We start from the raw sequence: 21924 nt of genomic DNA, 5'->3' as shown, positions 1-21924 counted from the left end.
GTCTGATTTAATAATTTAATAACCAAAGAAAATGTGTATGTTGCCAGCTTTTTTAAGATGTCAGACATACAAAAACAGAAATATATGCCAGTATCAAAAAATCACACATTTTCATAAAACAGAATAATAAATACATGTATAGATAAAAACATGATAAAATGAAATTTTTTAAAAGTCAACAGTTCAGAAATACTGCTAATTCATAAATATGTATAAATTAATTGTGGATATTTCGGAAATCATTGTATAATAGACATACAGTAGAGGAAATATCAGCATAGGAGTTATTGGCCTTGACAACATAATTTTTATGATAAATAGTTGATTATATAAAGAAAATATAAACTTTTTCACTATCAATAATACATCAGATTTTTTTTATTTATTCAGTGAATAAGATATATTCCTATCATGCTCAGTTAATTAAAAAAAAGAAGAAGATTTTTGCAAAAACCCATGACATCACATGAGGATCGATCTACCTTAAGCTATATATACACTATACATGCAGTATATATATAAAACATTAAACTAATTGATAGGTTCTAATGCAAGAATATGTCATTACAGTGTATAAGATCAAGTGAACATTTGAAGTACAAATGTAGCAGAAATTGTAAGATCTTTTCAAAACATGTTCAGCCAATGTACTTTGAAGAATCAATTCAGGGTAACGAAAGAAAAATCCTGTTGGGCTGGATTTGGATGAAAGGATTTGGATTAAATCTGCACAATAAGCTTACTCATATTCTTTCTAATTTATGACTTTAGGCCAAACAAATGCAATACGTTGATTTTCACACATCGCAATGCCTTTAGTATGTGGATGTAGAAGGAATGTTTGATCTTTTACTACGACGTAAGATGATATGCATTTTTTTTGGAATAGAACATCGCCAATATACGCATTTATCCCCAGTAACAAAATACATACACGTTATTCGGCATTTCTCCAACAACAGATCTCTTTTCTTTAAGTTCTTGATTGGCTTACTGAGTTACACAACTTTAAGATCTGATGATATAAATGTGAACCACAACCCCCCTCCCCCTTCGAAAAAAGGTCCCTAATATTTTGTAGGTTTTTCGTGAATTTCGATTCTTTGAAATATCCTGTTGTAAATTGTTCTTAAAGAGGTTCGCACCTGAGATTTAGAGGAATGTCAATTTTTGGGGAAGTGTATTTTTTATTTCTACATTGAAAGGGAGTTAGGAAATCAAAAGAAAAACTGGGGTCGTAAAGCTTGTTATTGTTCTACAGTGTTCTAAAAATGACCTTTTTGTATTTAAAATTCATTGAATTTGTCTATTGGTGTCAACACTACATAAACAACACAAATCAATCATTACATAAAGTAGATACATAATTATGTCTTCTAACATAACAGATAAAAAGAGTTTAATACTAGTAATGGAAATAATGACCTTTTTGCACTTGAGATACGAAAAAAATTCATGATATCAAATCTTAGAGTTTAAAAGGACATATTAGGCGAAAATACTGAATTTTTATGCAAAATTTCGAGTAAATTGATTTAAACTTTTTTAAGAATCGGTGTTCTGGAAAAACATATCAACTAAATTAATAAATTACATTTGAACTAGTTCCAAGTCTCAACTACTTCTATCATATATTATAAATCTGAAACACACGTATTGGAGTATAAAAATAGAAGATATATTGGATGAAACAGAAAATGTAATATCACGCAAATTTATAACTTTTTGATTAATCAATCCTTCTGCCACAAAATATATATAGTCCCTGCAAAACCCTTTTAAAATTTGAATTGACACAATTTGTTTTAACTGGATAGGGTTCAATAATAGATGTGTAATATGTTTGCACCAATGGGATCAATATTGAACCAGTAAATACTTAGTTTTAGCATCCTACGCAGTTATGCTCAAAAGCTAACTTCCTCAAGTACTATTCTTTTGGACATTTTTCAGGCATGGTAGAGAAAACTACTATGCGTTTCATGAAAATTATCTTTAAAACAGTGAATATGTAGATGACTTGAGCGATCAACCGATCAGGCATGCTGATAGAGGGATATAAAACTGTCCCTTATGGCCGTATTCACACCTATGTTTAAACCAGGTTTACCTGTTAGAAGAGCTCACATTGTATAAACCTTTTTCACACCTGCTTCTCAGGAGTGAGCTCATCTCAGAAATTAGGGTAAACCTAAACCTGGTCTACGGAAGGTTAAATGTTAATACAGGTTGCATCACTCTATTTATGTGGAGGTTCACGTCGAATCATGGCCGAAAGAAAATAATTCCTGGAACTTTGCATGTTTTATGGGACTTTCCTTATGAGGTAGGCTCTCCAATTTTTTATGAGATGTAAATTCAAGTATTGTGTTTGAAATTTTGTGAGTAAAAACCATGAAAGAAGGATTTAAATATTTTTTTGAATTTTTGTTGTAGAGGTGGGTGATTTGGCTTTTGACCAGCTGATTTTGCACGTGCTTGACTTCGATGTAAACAAACTCTCACGCCTTGCTGGATGGGTATGTATTTTTTGGTATGAAAATGCTCATTAAGAACTGTACTACATGATGTGAAAGTACAACTTCTGAAAAGTTTACTTTAAGGCAGCAGGGTCAGGTCAAAGGTGAGTAATTTTGGTAAGAATTAATAGAGTGGTGCAACCTGCAGGTAGTGTTATTCTAACTATGGAAGACCACATAGATCTTCTTCCATTTTGGTACATTACCGCTCTTGGCGTAAACTCATACCGGCGCATGATGTGCAAAGACGACTGTACAGGTGCAGGTTAAAAAACAACAGATTTACAGTGCAGTTTAAAACGACCGGTAGGTTTAACGTCTGATGGTGGTGTTCTGTATCTGGAACTTTAAGCTGTCCACAAATGTTGCACAGACTGCTTCGGATGGTAAAGCATTCCAGATACGTATTCCATCAGGGAAGAAAGATTTCTGGTATATTAGAGTCCTTGCATACGGTACGATGAAGCTGATGTTGTTGCCTCTCAGCGAGTTGGTCGGTACCAGGATAGGTGATGATGGTATGTCTATCAACTGGTTGACTACCCTGTACATCATAACTGCCTCAGCTTGAGCTCTGCGCTCCTGTAAGGATGTCCAATATAAATGGGCCAGCATGGCGGAAACACTGCTAGTTGTCCGGTAATCAAAATTTACCATGCGGGCAGCTCTCCGTTGTACCATCTCCAGTTTCTGGATGTTGTCGGCAGTGTAAGGGTCCCATATTACGCTGGCGTACTCTGTGACTGGCCGGACCAGGGTTGTATAGCAGAGTGCCTTGGTGTTATGTGGACACTGCTGTATGTTCCTCCGCAAAAAGGCAAGGGTGTTATTTGCCTTTTTTGCAACCTGATCAATATGGTGGTTCCACTTCAGGCTCTTGTGTATATGGACCCCAAGATATTTCGCTGAATCCACTACTTCGAGGGTATGGCCATGGATATGGTATTGGTGGCTTATGATCTTCCTCTTGTTGGTAATGTTCAGGATCTGGCACTTCTTGGGGTGGAATTCCATGAGCCAGTCAGCCTCCCACTTTTGTAAACTGATCAGATCCTCCTGAAGCTGGATGGCATCAGCGGGACATCTGATGTGTCTGTACAGAGCACAATCGTCAGCAAATAGTCGGACCGTTGAACCCTCTGATACTGCCTCCGGTAGGTCATTTATGAACAGCAGAAAGAGCAACGGGCCAAGGACACTCCCCTGGGGCACGCCAGACTGGACTGGTGCATCACTGGAAGTTACCCCTTCCAGGAGTACCTGCTGTGTTCGCTCACCCAGGAAGTCCCCTATCCACTGACTAATGTTGTGACGGATGCCGTAGTACTTGATCTTGTAGAGAAGGCGTCTGTGTGGAACTTTATCGAAGGCCTTCGAAAAGTCCAGCAGTATTAGATCTGTCTGGTTCCGGTTGATGTTCATAGCAAGGTCTTGAATTGTAAGTATGAGCTGGCTTTCACAATATCTTCGTTTGTGGAAACCATGCTGAGCGTCATGGAGGATGTTGTGTGTATCTAGATGTCGCATGATGCTACTGCATACTATGTGTTACAGCATCTTGCAGGTTACTGAGGTGAGGCTCACTGGGCGATAATTCTCTGCTTTACTCTTCTCTCCTTTTTCGAAGATCGGTACCACATTGGCTGTCTTCCATTCCTTTGGTAATGTTCCCTGATCTAATGATGCTCGGAAGAAGAGTTGCAGCATGGGCGCTATTTGTTTAGCCGTCTCCTTCAGTAGTCGACATGATATCTTGTCTGGTCCAGTTGCTTTGTGTATTTGCAGGTTGGTCAATATCTTGTAAACCCCCTCTACTCCTACACTAATGGCAGACATGTCTTTGTGTGGACTTGGTCCCTTGTCTGGTATTGTGTCCTCTCGTTCATCCTTGTTAAAAACAGAGGAGAACTGAGAGTTTAGAATATCTGCCTTCTTACTGCTCTCAGTCTGTGTTATCCCCTTGGTGTCCTTTAGGGGTGCTATTCCAGCACTGTCGGTTCGTAGGCTCTTAACAAAACTCCAGAATCTTTTTGGATTTGATGACGAGTCTGGGCTGATGATGTTGGTAACGTAAGAGTTGTACGCTGTTCTGCAAGTTCTTCGTGACAGCTCTTTGAGATGTTTATGACGCTTGATGTCTTTAGCATTTCCTGTTCTTCGTGCCTTCCGAAAGCTTTTCTTTTTCCTCCTCGATACTCTCTTCACTTCTTGTGTTATCCACGGCTGTGAGAATCTAGTGGATGCAAGGTGAAGATAACGAACAGTGATCAATCTCATAACTCCTACAAGCAATACAAATTAGATAGTTGGGCAAACACGGACCCCTGGACACACCAGAGGTGGGATCAGGTGCCTAGAAGGAGTAAGCATCTCCTGTTGATGTCAATTTAGATGGTACGTGCTGTTCTTGTATGGCCAGTAATCGCTCTTTGATGAAAGTCCACATAGTTTCTAGATTGAGTAGAAAGTAGATCTTATTGACTAATTGTTTTTAAGACAACCTAGAACTATCCGTGATAGATTAAATCCATTTCTTTTTTTATGATAGGAGGATTTTCGTGGGATATTCCGTTTTTGTAAACGTGTTACCCTCCGTATAACGGACATGCTTGGAAATGATCTAGAACCAAATCAGAGAAAACCTTTTTTGACCCGACTGAATCAGTAAGGGTACACTTTTCTGGTTCTGTAAAATTTGGACCTTTCTTCCCAGCCATTTTAATACCAAATGAAACAAGAGGTACTGTGAGCAATGCTCACTAAGAATACCCCCCACTTACTCCAATCTCCCAAAGGGTGTTGTTAATAGGCATAGATTACCCCTTTCCTGAGTGTAAAAAAATAGTATGCCTTTGTCGAAGAAAATGGAAGATATAGTCCAAACACAAATCCATGATATAAACCTATAATTTTGACCTTGAGATCAAAGGTCAAGGTCATAAAGAGGTCATGAATGTACATGACACATCGTCTCATGGTGATACACTCATGTGTCAAATATGGTATGCCTATGTCAAAGAACAAAGAAGTTATGGCCCTGACACGAATCCATTGTAAAAACCTTCAATTTTGACCTTGAGGTCAAGGTCATATAGTGGTCATGAAGGTACATGACACATCGTCTCATGGTGATACACTCATGTGTCAAATATGGTATGCCTATGTCAAAGAACAAAGAAGTTATGGCCCTGACACGAATCCATTGTAAAAACCTTTAATTTTGACCTTGAGGGCAAGGTCATATAGAAGTCATGAAGGTAAAAGACACATCGTCTCATGGTGATACACTCATGTGTCAAATATGGTATGCCTTTGTCAAAGAACAAAGAAGTTATGGCCCGGACACGAATCCATTGAAAAAACTTTAATTTTGACCTTAAGGTCGAGGGTTAAGGTCATATAGAAGTAATGAAGGTAACCGACACATCGTCTCATGGTGATCCACGTGTGTGCCAAATATGGTATGCCTATGTCAAAGAACAAAGAAGTTATGGCCCGGACACGAATCTGGAGACAGCCAGACGGACAGACAGACAGGGGTGATCCCACCTCTGGTGTGTCCAGGGGTCCGTGTTTGCCCAGCTATCTATTTTGTATTGCTTGTAGGAGTTATGAGATTGATCACTGTTCGTTATCTTCACCTTGCATATGCCCCCCAGAACTTCGTTCGGGGGGTATAAAAAAGCATACAGAACAGGTGTTCAGGTAAAACCAGTTTTATTTTAAGTGTGAAACAGAGGTGAGTTTTATGTGAACTCAGCTCAAATGGGATTTAAAATCGGTTTACCTGAACTAGGCTTACTCCATAAATCTAGCTTACCTAAGACACAGGTGTGAATATGGGCAATAGTCTTTTAAATTTGTCTCAAATGACGAATTAGATTGCTGGAGGTGTCGATTTGTCCGAATACAAATTTACACTACCGGGGTATTTTAATGAAGTTTTAGTGTTAGGGCATAATAATGTCAGAGAGAAAAAGATAAGAGCATATCCTATATAGATGTAGATCACTCTATTAGCATATCTGATCCCCAGTTTCAGTTGGTCGCCTAATTATGTAAGCCACCACCAACTTTTGTGTAGTTGGGTTGTTTTTTTTTTAAATATTCAAGGTGCATGCCAATTCTGTTGACTGTAACATTGTGTTCAGAAAGCGTGATGACTATACATATAGTATACCTTGTTTGTTACCAATCATACATACAATGGCATGGGTACCCAACCATCAAGTTTGGACTTGGGGTTTACTATGTGATTTGGTATAGGCAAAATCTTTCGTTCGAGGTGCTAAATATATACTAAAAAATATTGTAAATTGTGATTTGTACGAAAATACCAACGATCCTTTCTCAAAGTGTATGTGGTAGAACCACGAGAACAAGAAATCATGCTAAACATTAATTACGCAGTACATCCTTTTACATATAGTGAATTTAAACCCGCAATAGCGACCTATATCTGGTAAATTATGCTATCAAAATACAGTATTTACAATCTCGGGTAACAGTATTGCGCACTATATCTTAGTAGGGACGTCCTTTCGTGATTACCTGCAGGTATGCCCTTCCCCCGAAACAATTACATTTTTAAAGTCGTATTAGGAGCACTTGTAACAGTACAGTATTTTTGACGAATGGTATGTTTGTAAGTCATACCTGATATACATGTATTATTCTTGCATTCCAATCAAACTTAATGTTTTAGACCCATGCACTGTATGTAAAAAAAAAATACTTGTCGAAATAAACTATGATAGCAAACAATAATCAACATATTAAACAACTGACTGTACTTCCTTTATTAAAATATGATTATAAACATTTCGTAAAATTCATAATAACATATCTTCCACCAACACTAAACAAACCCAACATATAGATACAACAAGACATTTTCTCAAAGCCATCTTCTGTGTTGTGTCTCAATTGAGGGAATGCTTTCAAAACCTTTTTTGCTTGAATTTTGTTCACAGCGTGGACACGTACCAATGGATAACACTCTTTCATGCGGAACTATAATTTTGGAAACCGGGAAAATGCATGTACCTCGGAGTGTCCTATTCAAGCATTTTCAGTGACAAATCATATTGTGAAATGATCGCCGAAATCATTTGTTCGGTCACATTAAGATGACATCTGATTGTTCCTCTGCATAAAAACAGTTTATCTTAACGTAAAAATCTGACATTTCGTCTCTAAAATATACATGTAAACCAGGTACACTGTACGTACATTGTAAACAGCCATTCCCTTTCTTGATAACTAGATCTCGAAAATGTGTACCGGTACAATCTGCCTTCGAAAAGTGCATTACTTTAGCGTATATTTTCAGATATTTTAAAAATGGAAATATACTAGAACGCACGATAACTTTCGATACTTCTAATAGAATACAACCTTAACTTGGATTTAATATTTGTGATTGCATATTGATAGATACAAGCATTACAATATTCTATAAGTACCAGGCAGGTTTTTTACCTGGTCATTCCACTACATGTATATACCAATTAATAGAAACTTGTCATAGCATTGTTAAAAGTATTGATGAGGGAAAATTATGTTGTATGGTTTTTTGGGACCTATCTAAAGCCTTTGACAGAGTCTGGAATAAAGGACTTCTTTTCAAACTTCAATCATATGATTTACATGGTAATATACTTGAATGGTTTACAAGTTATTTAAGTAAAAGAAAACAAATGGTGATGTATAGAAATCTTTTTTCTTCAACAAGAAGCATATATACTGGTGTTCCCCAAGGCTCAGTCTTGGGATCTCTGCTTTTTTTTTTTTATTTATGTTAATGATGTTTCAGACAGTATGTTGTCAATGTGTAGATTATTTGCTGATGACAATTCTATTCAATGTTCGTCGTATAATGTTGTAATTGAACGACGCGTTAATCATGACCTAAAAATCTTAGACAAGTGGTCTAAACAATGGCTTCTTCAATTTAACCCTAACAAAACAAAAGCAATGTTGTTTTTTTTACCAAGAAAAAATCCGTAGACCCCATTCTCACTGAACTAAAATTCTGAAATTGTTATTCCCACTTAGCTAAAACTGTGATTTTCACACCTGAGTGGTCCCAGGGTATAGTCTGTTTTAGACTAACTACCTGTAATTATCAGTCAGGCCTATGAAATCAAATCATATATATATATATATATATATATATATATATATATATATATATATATATATATATATATATATATATTAATTTAAACAATATTTTATTATATATGAAACATAAATGGATTAGGCAGCAGGCTTGCAGCCTATATAAGCCTTTTCCAAATATATATATATATATTATAAGTATACCTTTATTGTTTAAGACATATATCTTATCAATATGAAATAACAAAGATTTATAATGTTTAAATATATTAATGACATTGTTTAGAGGTGTACAAATATAAGTATATTTTTATAGGATAAGATAGTGTAATTGAGTGATGATTTAACATGTGCTTATATATGAATAGTGTAAACAGTATTTTATTTCATAGAGACAAGAGCATGGTTAAATATATAACATTGAAATTGCTGATATTGGAAAACAAGTGCATATGCACTTATATTAATACCTCTCTCATTTTTTTAAACTAACAAATGGCGATCACGTTTTGACAGAAAAAAGGTGTGCAAAACAAGAAATGAACAACAGTAAGAAAGTGATTCAACTGGAATGTGGAATTTTACTGCCCAATTTTGATATGGAACCAAATTATCGGTGATCTGTTACAAAACAGACTATAGGTTACCTGTCATTATTTTCCTTTGTTCTTTGACACCCTTACCTGTGCACCATTCCCGTCTAACTAAAACCAGTCACCCGTACAGATTTAAGAATTTTAGCTATGTGGGAAGACACCCCCGAAACTAGTGTTTCAACAATGTCAGCTTCAATATGTTACTGTTCATAATCACGTTGGTCTTACCTTTTCTAATGTTAAGCTGGTCTGTGTATATTGAAAACATTGTTAATAATCCGTATAAAAAACTATAGATTTGTTTAAAAAAAAGTTAAAATTTACTGTAGGAAGAAATACCTTATCAACAATGTATACAACTATTATTAGACCTGTATTAGAATATGCCTCTGTAGTCTGGGATGGATGTGCAGGTCTTGATTCACACCAGTTAGAAAAAGTTCAGTTATTGACTGCCAGGATAGTAACTGGTCTTCCAATTTTCGCCTCAATAGATTAACTTTATTTTGAAACTGGGTGGGAACCCCTTTCTGATAGAAGACAAACAGCTAAATTAACAAATATGTTTAAAATCCATAACAATTTAGTTCCCCAATATCTGAAAGAAATTTGCCCAAATATTCGCAGAATTTTATCATCATATGATACCCGTAATTCTAGCGACTACACATTTTCTAGATGCAGACTTGAATTATATAAAAAGTCATTTATTCCCGACACAGTTAGAAAATGGAACTTACTGAGCTCAGAAATAAGGGAGATAACTTCAATTGATAAAGCAAAAAAAAACACATTAAAATAACACCCTCAAAACCACTTATATACTATTCATATAGCCAGCGATATGTTAATATCATTCATACCAAATTAAGACATTCTTGCATTTTAAATAATGATCTTTATCGTAAAAACATCATTGCCTCTCCAAACTGTATATGTGGTCATATTGAAGATGCCCATCATTTCTTCTTTGCATGCAAAAGATACACTCGAGCAAGAAATTGTTTTTTTCAATGAACTGCTTCATCTAAATGATATTGCTATTGTCGATACCCACCTTTTATTATGGGGAAATGAATATTTTTCAAATACTTAAGAACTCTAACAGATTTTAATCGGACCTATATATCATAATTTTAAAATATGTTTTGCATTTTATGCCTGATTATGTACTTACATGAACCTAAACATATATTGTATATTATCATAATTGTACATTATAACGAATATTATATTTTCTGTGGTACGACAATCTTTATCTGTACATTGTACATGTATAACATAATATATTTTGTATACGGGAGAGGTTTTTTTAAGTTGCTAGAACCTGTAGCCAATCCCTTTGTATATGTATACAATAAAATATGTTCATATCAAAAGTATTACACAATATGATTTTGAATTAAATACTCTACGTAATCATTAAAAGTTATTTTCACGGGGATCCGGGTTAGAATAGGTCCTCAGTACCCCCTGCTTGTCGTAAGAGGCGACTAAATGGGGAGGTCCTTCTTAACGTCCCTCTTGAGAATTTTCCACTCATGACGTCTCCATGAGTTCTATTCAACAATATACATGTACAATCAAACAACCATCTATATATATTTCCCTCGTCCATGTTTTTAATGTAACATTTTCTGCATTCAGTTTGAGAGATCGGCAATCGGCTGTCTACGTACAATGTACATGTACTCTATACAGTGAAAAAAGATTAAGCCGCATATTCTTGTTCCAACTGCATAGGCGTAGCTTGGGTTCGAATATGACCGAGGCAGGGGGTCTGGGCACAGCCCCCCAGAAGCTATCGACATTTTAACAACGTAAAAGGTGTTGTTGTTTTGTTTTTTACCGAGGCAGCTGCCTCGGTTGCCTCAATGGAAGCTACGCCACTGAACTGTAGTCAGTTACAGAGTATGACAACTGAAAATACTATAAAAGCATGTACTTGGATATAGTAAGTACTTCGTACTTTTATTTTCTTACTCAACAATGTTATCTTTAAAGGGTGTCCCGTGTCAAGGATCACAACCCCCTTGGCACGCAAAAGATCTTTTCCCTGATTTTCGAAAAAGAGTAGGCTCACTGGGGGCCGTCAGGGAGACTCAAACACTCATAACCAAACATATTTCAATTAGTTAAACCGCCGTAAAATGGCTGAAATATTGCCAAAACGGCGTAAAACCATATTACTAGTAATTAATCAGTCAATCTTGCCCAAAACATTTCATGATCTACACTATACCAGTAAATATTTCTTACCAAAACTACTAAATTAGGAAGCATAGGGTTTTTGTGTGCCAATCATTCTACAAAACTATGATGGACAAGCATTTTATTTTATGTTATTGTGATTGATATGTACATCACTGTATTGTTTGTTGACCAAGAACCATACAGTTCATAGGTATAAAGTATATACAACAACGAATTATACAATGAAATAGTCCATAGGTATAAAGTATATACAACAACGAATTATACAATGAAATAGTTCATAGGTATAAAGTATATACAACAACGAATTATACAATGAAATAGTTCATAGGTATAAAGTATATACAACAACGAATTATACAATGAAACAGTTCATAGGTATAAAGTATATACAACAACGAATTATACAATGAAATAGTTCATAGGTATAAAGTATATACAACAACGAATTATACAATGAAATAGTTCATAGGTATAAAGTATATACAACAACGAATTATACAATGAAATAGTTCATAGGTATAAAGTATACACAACAACGAATTATACAATGAAATAGTTCATAGGTATAAAGTATACACAACAACGAATTATACAATGAAACAGTTCATAGGTATAAAGTATATACAACAACGAATTATACAATGAAATAGTTCATAGGTATAAAGTATATACAACAACGAATTATACAATGAAATAGTTCATAGGTATAAAGTATATACAACAACGAATTATACAATGAAATAGTTCATAGGTATAAAGTATATACAACAACGAATTATACAATGAAATAGTTCATAGGTATAAAGTATATACAACAACGAATTATACAATGAAATAGTCCATAGGTATAAAGTATATACAACAACGAATTATACAATGAAATAGTTCATAGGTATAAAGTATATACAACAACGAATTATACAATGAAACAGTTCATAGGTATAAAGTATATACAACAACGAATTATACAATGAAACAGTTCATAGGTATAAAGTATATACAACAACGAATTATACAATGAAATAGTTCATAGGTATAAAGTATATACAACAACGAATTATACAATGAAATAGTTCATAGGTATAAAGTATATACAACAACGAATTATACAATGAAATAGTTCATAGGTATAAAGTATATACAACAACGAATTATACAATGAAATAGTTCATAGGTATAAAGTATATACAACAACGAATTATACAATGAAATAGTTCATAGGTATAAAGTATATACAACAACGAATTATACAATGAAATAGTTCATAGGTATAAAGTATATACAACAACGAATTATACAATGAAATAGTTCATAGGTATAAAGTATACACAACAACGAATTATACAATGAAATAGTTCATAGGTATAAAGTATATACAACAACGAATTATACAATGAAACAGTTCATAGGTATAAAGTATATACAACAACGAATTATACAATGAAATAGTTCATAGGTATAAAGTATATACAACAATGAATTATACAATGAAATAGTAACAGAACATAATATATCATACTGATGTACATGGACAGGATAAATACTGAGGATAATCTTATAATAACTGAGATCTAATGAACATTTATATAGGTATTTATCAAGTTTACATAATTCCGTAACATTTCCAGTTGATAATAGTCGGACAAACTTGAAAGTGGAAGGGGCGTTTATAATATTTCTTTAAATACTGTTTTCTACAATCATTACTAATATAAAATGATATTCATCTTCAATACTCTCTGAACATAATTTACATTTTCTTTTGTTTCTTGGAATATTGCTAATCTACCTTGTTCAATTTCTAATCATAACGTTCCATATGGCGTTATCCATGCCTTTATAGAAAGTGTCAGTTTGCGATCGTTTTGGGGTTCAAGTATGTAACTTCTCCACGTGTGCACATTGAATATTTCGGATCCGTAAACAAAAATCACCAAATTCTGACAACAATATCTATTGATGTAGAACAGAAGTATAAATTACTCTTATGAAATGTATTGTGAGATCTTTGATGTAAACTTTATTTTATTCACAAAGTGAATGGGACCGGGCATCATGTATAGCCTATTTTAGCCCTCTCCCTACACCAAGATCTTTCTGGATTCAAGGACACGTTCAATGATTTGCCTGGCGCACTGCATCAGATTATTCATTCTCATTTTGAAAGTTATCAATGTGATCATATTCCACCCGCTGCCGCAGAGTTCAGTGTGCATGTATTATAGTATAGCACTCAATTTGAAATAACACTTGCAAAAATATCATGGAATAAATATCAACATTAAAGTTGTTCAACTTCGGGGTTGTTTTTTCTATCAAGTCTTTAAACAAATATTTTAAAAGTAGTTTTATTTGCAAGTAGCAACAATTTCAATTCTTTCTTAAAGACTTGCAATCTTTAATTCACGACACAATGGAAATACCTCAATACTGCCTGCGTTTGCACGGTTGACAGGGCGTAAACATGATTTCCCCCTTGATGCTTTGGACTGTGACGGGTTTAGACGGTAATTCCCCTCACACAGATGTAATTATAGTTCGCAAACAGTTCCCGATGTGAAGAAGCCGATTTATGTGGTAGGGCGTGACACAGGTTATGTCGTTACACCGTACGTCATCGTTTACAAACAGTTTGAATAGAGATTTAAGGAATGATGCACCTGGTGATTTTTCCTGTACCAATTCCTCATATATAAATAGAAACATCTGTAATAACCCCAGATCACAAGTATTTGTCGTTTATTTTCCACAATGTTTTATTCATTTTTTTTTTTTTAAAGAAAATTGAATTTCATCAATTTTCAATTGCATACTCCGGAACTCCTCATTTTGCCTATTGAGGTATTCCTGTTCACGATGTTTGAATTAAAATACAACAAACAATATTTTTAGTCATCATATTTTTTTTAATTATTTGTGGTTATCATGAATTGATTTTTATATATCATATCTGCACTATGTCAAGAAGCTTACATAAGTTTTAACTTTTGTGTGTCAGTGGTTCTTGAGAAGAGTTTTAAATGATCTCACTCTATTTTTGCATTTTCTTGATGTTCTCCCCTTCGGAGAGAGCACAATTCTTCATTTGCACAAACTTGAATTCCCTCTACTCATGGATGATTTGTGCCAAGTTTGTTTGAAATTGTCCCAGTGTTTCTTGAGACGATTTTTAAACAATGCCACAGGTTTTTTTAAAAACTAATTATCAATTATATCTACTTCAAAGGACATGGCACTTATCCCAAGCATGCTTTGTGGCAATTTTGGCTGAAAGTGGTTCAGGAAAAGAAGTCGAAAACGTTAACGTTAACGGACGGACAGACTGACGCTGGACAAAATGATCAGAAAAGCTCCCTTGGAGAAAGGTCACTCGATGTGGTAAGTCGCCTTTGAAACAGCTCCGACAGAACATTCGATATTGGCAGTTAAAGACACTTAGAATGGACATATTTTACGTTAAACGTCTTACAGAAACTAAAACTGATGATTCCGATATTATACACATACCTGGTTTTGAAACTTGCATGAAAAATCGGCGCAAACTTGCGATTTTCGATCAGGGGGAATTATTGTAGCTGTTAAGGATAATATCGTTAAATATGTAAATGTAATAGATATTGATTGTAAATATGGTATGTGGTTTAAGATAAACAAATCTCTATTGAGCATAGACAAAGATGTAACATGTGGTGTTGTTTATGTACCACCAGAAGACAGTAAATATTCATCTCCTGATTGCTTCCTAGAAATTGAACTGGAGTTTCTTAATTTTTCAAAAGACTCAAATTATATTTGTATGATGGGTGACTCTAATGCCAGACTCGCTAATTTACGCGACTATTATACTGCCGATGAATTTCAATTGAATCAGAATAACTGTGATGAGTGTATGCACTCAGATATTTTAACGAGATCCACAATATTAAAAAACCATAACATTCCATTAGAAAGAATTGTTAAAGATTCAATTGTGAATATTTATGGATATAAATTAATTGATTTTTGTAGAAATAATGAAATGAATATAGTAAATAGCCGTGTAGGCTATGACAAATGTAAGGGAGATGTAACTTGTAAAAATAGAATGCAAATCATTAGCTAGTATCAGGACACAGTTTTTATATCCCAGATTTTGTAATAAGCCCAATATACTTAAGTTTAGCGAGATAATGTCAAACTCAAGTTTTAAATCGTTGAAAAATCTCTGTCTCTTCATAACTAAAATTTATGATGCAGTCTGTCCTCCATAACTTATATCTCTTACTTTTTCTTTGTTTGTAGCTATAGTATGTACATGTCTTGTATTTTCTTTTTTATTATTATTAGTTTTTGTGTATTCACGATTAATTAAGACGACTTACCATTATCTTTTATTATTTATTGTACCTCATGTACCACCGATGGATGGTGTGAGTGAAAATAAATGAACTTTAACTTGCTTTCAGTTCATGCGAGCTAAAAAAAAAAAGAAAAAAAAAAGTAGTGTATTGTGAATTAACCCTGCAAAATTCATTATAACTAAAGAGCTTACCTGTAAGTAAGTAAGTAAGTAAGTAAGTAAATGATTTATTATAGTGACATGTGTTTTATACATTACAGAATTGAAATATACTTTATACAGAATAATAGGAATTTAAACACCCGGCCCATCAGGCCTATATGTCACTTTCAACAGAAAAAAGCATTAAATAATAATACAGTGGTACATGTATTACGCATGACTTTTACTATTATGGTATATGATAGACTGTCTGTAGGTGTATGCGGATAACAGGAATTTTGCAGTTTGTCTTGGAAAATTTAATAATAGAAATTTTGTTTTGTCTAAATCTGCCATATTGATCACAGTGGGGTTAAGACCGATACTGGTAAAAAAGATTGCTCTAAGATTTGAATAAGAGGAACAATGAAGTAAAAAGTGACATTCATCTAGATCTTCTACACTATCTGAAGAACATAAAGTACACAGTCTATCCGATAACGCCTCCCCCTTATACCGTCCTGTTTCAATTCTTATAGGTAAGACACCACATTTGAACTGTGCAAGTATAGAACGATGACTTTTTGGAATATCCATGGTTACATGTACATATTTTTCTGTTTGAAAATCACTCATATTTTTTACGGTTCGGTAGGTTCTAAGTTTGGGACCTCTTCATTCCAGCCATTTATAAAATCCCGACGAAGTTTTTCTTCCACTGTGTTTAAGTTACAGATCATACGATTTAGGAAATATACTGTCATATCAAGAGATTCAAAAAGGAATTTGACTGTATTTGACCAATTCATGTTGTGTGATTGTTCCATATCCCACATGTAAGTGTCTGTCTTTGCAGTGAAGGAGTTTTGATAATCAGATGATGCATTGTTATGGTAAATAACAAATGGATATGATAAGAAATTCTTTTGCAATATCAAACAAGAGTACCACAAACAGTACATAATAGGTCCGTGAAAATGCTTACATAGGGTGTTTTTCTTAAGCCGTGATTTTTAGAAATTTGCTTCATTTAGTATCAGGCTGTGACTTTCTTTGCATAATATGAATTAAGGGTCTTAGCTTAAACCTGTGATAGGAGATAGACAAACCAAGAGTTCCGTGTGTAAAATATTTCCCCATTTGACCAAGTTTAACAACCTCTTAATATTAAAAACGTCAAACAAAATTGAAAATTGTTGAGATTAAAAAAATCCTTGCACTCTGTATATCTTCAAGTTACTTACAAATACCATAGCTTCTAAACTGTGAGAGGAATTATAAGGGCAAACCATGTCCTTTATCTAATATCATATTTCCTCAAATGGACTAAGTTCAACAATTTGTACATGTAATTTTCTTAAAAATAAGACAAAATCAAAATCCTTGCCACATGCACAATTTCCATACCCATACAGAAGAAGGGCCTCACTTGAAAACTGTGGAAGGAAAAACAGACAAATCATGTACTCTGTATGCAATATTTCCTAAAAATTTACTAAGTTCAATAACCTGTACTTTTCTCAAAAATTGAAGAAAATATCTTTGTCACATGCATACCTTCAATATCCATATAAACGCTCTGTACAATAAGAAGGTTTTTACTTGAAAACTGGGGGAGGAGTTCACCGAACAAATCATGTTCTCTCTTTATAATATTTCATCAAAGCGGAATAAGTTCAATAACCTACATGTATACATATATTTATCTAAAAAATTGAAGAAAATCAAAATCCTTGCCACAAGCATATCTTTAATATCCATACAAACACTCTGTAAAACAAGATGACCCTCACTTGAAAGTTGTGGGAGGAGTTAACCGGACAAATTATATACCCTCCATGTAACAATAATTTTCAAATAAAGGGGCAGAACTCCAGCAAGAGAAGTCAAAATGGATCAAAATTGCAATGTTTGTTGTTGTTTTTTTTTTTTTGCTGTTTGTCGCCACACTCAACAATTTTTCAGTTATCTAGTGGCGGCCAGTTTTTATTGGTGGAAGAGAGAACCCAGATAGAATGTACCTGGAAAGACCACCGACCTTCCGAAAGTAAGCTGGGAAACTTTCCCACTTACCGGCGCGAGCGGGATTCGAACTCGCGCCGACCAGAGGTGAGAGGCCGTGTGATTTTGAGCGAAATGCTCTAACCACTCGGCTACTAAAAATTGCAATATGATCTAAAATGGTCCACAAAGAAGCTATATAGCAAGTTTCAGCTTGATATATGCCAGAGAAATGAAATTAGAAACAGGAAAACCCCGAACGGACGTACAGACATCATTGTACCATAATACGTCCCGTCTAAAGACGGACGCATAAAATTGTACAATCACGTCTGAAAAATAATTTTGTATTTCTACATTCAGGTACAGGAATGGAATATCTCTCGTATTTCAATTTGAACCCGGTTTGTTTCATTCCATATGCTAAAAATGGTATTTAAATACATGTATGTTGGTTATTTCTTACATGCATTTCTTGATTGGGGTGAAATCTGCGTGTATCAGATAAGTGACCCCTGAATTCATGAATATTTAAACAGAGATACAACAATAGTTTTTACGAGCGAAGCATCAATCCTAACAAGTCGTGGAAATTAATTATATTTCAAAACGCCACATACAAATAGATACATGTACGTATTTGTTGGATTTAGCACATTGGATGACTCAGTTCTTTAGTGTCTTATAATTGAACATGAATTGGGCTTGATTCCTTGTGTACATTTTCTGCAATCTGCGACGATGTGATTATCCACTAATCTGTTTCCACACAATAATCAGGTACATACAATGTATTTCTTTGTTCATGGTTTACATGTTTGAAAGCACTCCACTGAAACAATTTAAACAATATACGTCGTAAAGTATACTTCACTTGTCAAGAATTTTCAAACAACTAAGCAGACAACAATCCCCTTAAAAACGGTGCTACGTGCCTGTATCATGGTTGCGGTGTTCCCCTTTGATGTTGCCTATTTGTAACTTCCAATGCCATAGTTTCTTTATAAATCATAAAACAGGGCAAACATGCAAACACCCCCACCCCCGTCAGATGTGTACTTAAAACAAGTTCTCCAACACTTCTACTGATTATTAAAGTAAAACAGAAATATAATGGTTTGTCAAATCCACCATTTCCTTTTCGGACTTCCTTTTCATAAACATTAGATTCCGGACCTACATGTATGTTTACTTAATCCTCCAGCGTATTTTCAACATTGACACGTTCTCGTTCGTCGACATTTTCGTCATTTGGCTATTCTTTTTTCATGCCTTTTGGCGCGGGAGAGGGAATCTAGAATTAGCATTATTTCCAATGAAATCCTCCTTTTACAGAATATTTCATGAATCTTTTGATTTTATTGACATCAACAACTGAGTTCCATATCGTATAAACTCTTTCTGCAAGCTTTTAAAACGGACCGTCGTATCCGAGAACATCAAGGTACTGCTGGAATTAGGAAACTATGCATCGGTGTCCTTAAGGTATTCAATGTATAATGACCATATTTCATATCTAATAAATGGATGGTGGAATTTTTGTAATCATGGTATCATTTTGAGGGGTTCATCAAATAAAAATAATCCACCATAGGAATTTTCAAAATTTTGTTTCCTGCTTGATTTATTTCACCTAGAATTTAACATTGAAGTATATGGGAAAAGCATGTTTTATTACAATATTTTAAATAGAAATTACATTTTCATACAAATCTCTTGGTAGAAAGTTACATAGACTTTCTCTTAATGAAAATATGAAATAAAATTAATCATTGACCACACACATTTTTAGAAAATTAGATTTTTCTTATTTTTACAAGGGGCAGACAACTCTTCCAAAAAGTCTTAAGTGCAAAAAGATCAGCTTCTAATCATTTACCAGTCATGTGAATTTCATCTGCTTCACTTTCATCATTATTTAACAATAAACATTTATGTTGATCTAAATCCTTCAAAATTGTTCATTATCCTTTCATTATACATGGAATACCTTAAAAGGAATACATTATTTGTCACTTTTTTTTTATTCATGAGCCTTTGATTCACCGCATTAACTTCTGTTTTAATGTATACATTGTAATCCAATGCTTTTTTAATTAGAAAAATGAAATACACGTGTTTTTATTTTACATACCTGGTTGACAGTCATGTTGACTACCCTTGCACGTGTTTTTACATACCTGGTTGACAGTAGTGTTGACTACCCTTACTCAGAAGGAACAGGTCAGTAAGTCGTCCCTTGAAAGTCTTGTTTGAAACGCTTAGAAAATGTATGCGTATTCCAGGTTCATTTTTGCCAGCGGCCACATTCGTGCAAGTCATTTTTTTGCGCTCACCAAAGCCCCTTGCCGAAAGAGCGCAACACATACTTCCCACCCTACCCTAACCCACCCCCTTTACAGTTTCCGCACATTTGTTTCCCAGTATATTTTCCCCCAAAGCAGTCCTTCATTTTCTTGATTATTGGGATCCTTTGGACAATAGAGATATTTTTTCTTTAGTTTAGAGTCAAGTGTCCCCCCCCCCTGAAGTTTGTAAATTTTACGTGTCTCTTATCGTGCAAATACCCCAGCAATCCGCCAACTAGGTAGTAACCTGATTTGGGCGGATATTGACTGCCGTCTTTCTTGCGAATGTCACATACAAAGTCAGTGAAATAGTAGCCCATAGTTGATTGATTATTTTCCGTCCCGTCGAGAATTTTTCATTAATATTGAGACGTCACCACCTGCAGGTGAAGTACCACAAATTTAGACCTATGCTTAGCGCTCAGGGATGTAGCTGTGAGGGTTTTTTATCGCACCAACGCTGTTGGGACACGGGATATCCGAAAGACCCGTGATTCTCGCTTCTATTTACCGAAGGAACAATCACTACCTATTTTAACGCTTTAGGTTTGACACGAGCACGAGCGGGGCTCGAACTCACGACCTCCCAGTTACAAAGCGAGTGCTCTAAACTGGGCTACCGCCCAAAAGTCGCAAAAGTCCATTTGCGGAACTTCCAGCACTGCAAATTCAAGAGGCAAAGCTTTTTAAAAAAATCTTTTTCAATCCATACACCCTACACAAAATTTTGTTTATAGTCAGATTATATTGCGTAAAATGAAAAGTTGAAGGTAAGGTAAATCTCGATATCTACGTTACCACTGCGTCCAGTAATATAACTTCACGTGTTCAGTGTCAACTTTAAATGAATATTTACCATCAAAACTAATGCTTCATTGATATCTCTTTTTTTTAAACAGTAATATTTTCCAAATATGAAGTGAAATCACAAAATTTTTACACATAAATGCCATTTCAAAAATGTTATTATAACATGTTGAAACCTGATTTATGAATGAAAGGTAAAGATAACGAACAGTGATCAATCTCATAACTCCTATAATCAACACAAAATAGAGAGTTGGGCAAACACGGACCCCAGGATATACTAGAGGTGTGATAATTGAAATGAATGAATCATTGAAAATAAACGGATTGCTTCATGAATTAATAGATATTTCAAACATTTTTTTTAACAATTCTACATCTGCAAAGATAGAACATTGAACTATAGAAAGCTGAGATATAACTTTGGTGGAGAGAAACCAATTGCAAATACGACACCAAAGTCTTGATACATACCTTTACCATCTTGCAAATCTTCTCTTTGCACCGTTGAACCCCAGGCCAAGGGGCTATGAAAGGTGAAGATAACGAACAGTGATCAATCTCATAACTCCTACAAGCAATACAAAATAGATAGTTGGGCAAACACAGACCCCTGGACACACCAGAGGTGGGATCAGGTGCCTAGGAGGAGTAAGCATCCCCTGTCGACCGGACACACCCACCGTGAGCCCTATATCCTGATCAGATAAACTGAGGTATCCGTAGTCAAAATCAGTGTGCCTGTGCTATGAATTTCATATTTTGTTGGATATACTATATACTCAGTTTGGCCGTTTGCCGGTGAAGGGCTGCAAAATTTAGGCCTATGTTTG

At 34.7% G+C, this 21924-nt stretch overlaps 1 long non-coding RNA gene across 1 annotated transcript in view; it reads right to left on the bottom strand.

Annotated features, from left to right (window-relative positions):
- Positions 1 to 11554: 11554 nt before the first annotated feature.
- LOC125652806 (uncharacterized) overlaps positions 11555 to 21924 on the bottom strand; it is an 11909-nt gene continuing 1539 nt past the window's right edge. The window contains exons 3-4 of the long non-coding RNA XR_008798755.1: positions 21566 to 21662; positions 11555 to 18768 (exon numbers count right to left, since the gene is read on the bottom strand). This is a non-coding gene — a long non-coding RNA (uncharacterized LOC125652806). The remainder of the gene's footprint in view (positions 18769 to 21565; positions 21663 to 21924) is intronic.

This window comes from Ostrea edulis, chromosome 1 (assembly GCF_947568905.1).
Source record: "Ostrea edulis chromosome 1, xbOstEdul1.1, whole genome shotgun sequence".
NCBI classification, from domain to species: domain Eukaryota; kingdom Metazoa; phylum Mollusca; class Bivalvia; order Ostreida; family Ostreidae; genus Ostrea; species Ostrea edulis.
Note: the sequence above shows the minus strand (reverse complement) of the source record. Positions and strands in the feature narration are given on the sequence as shown.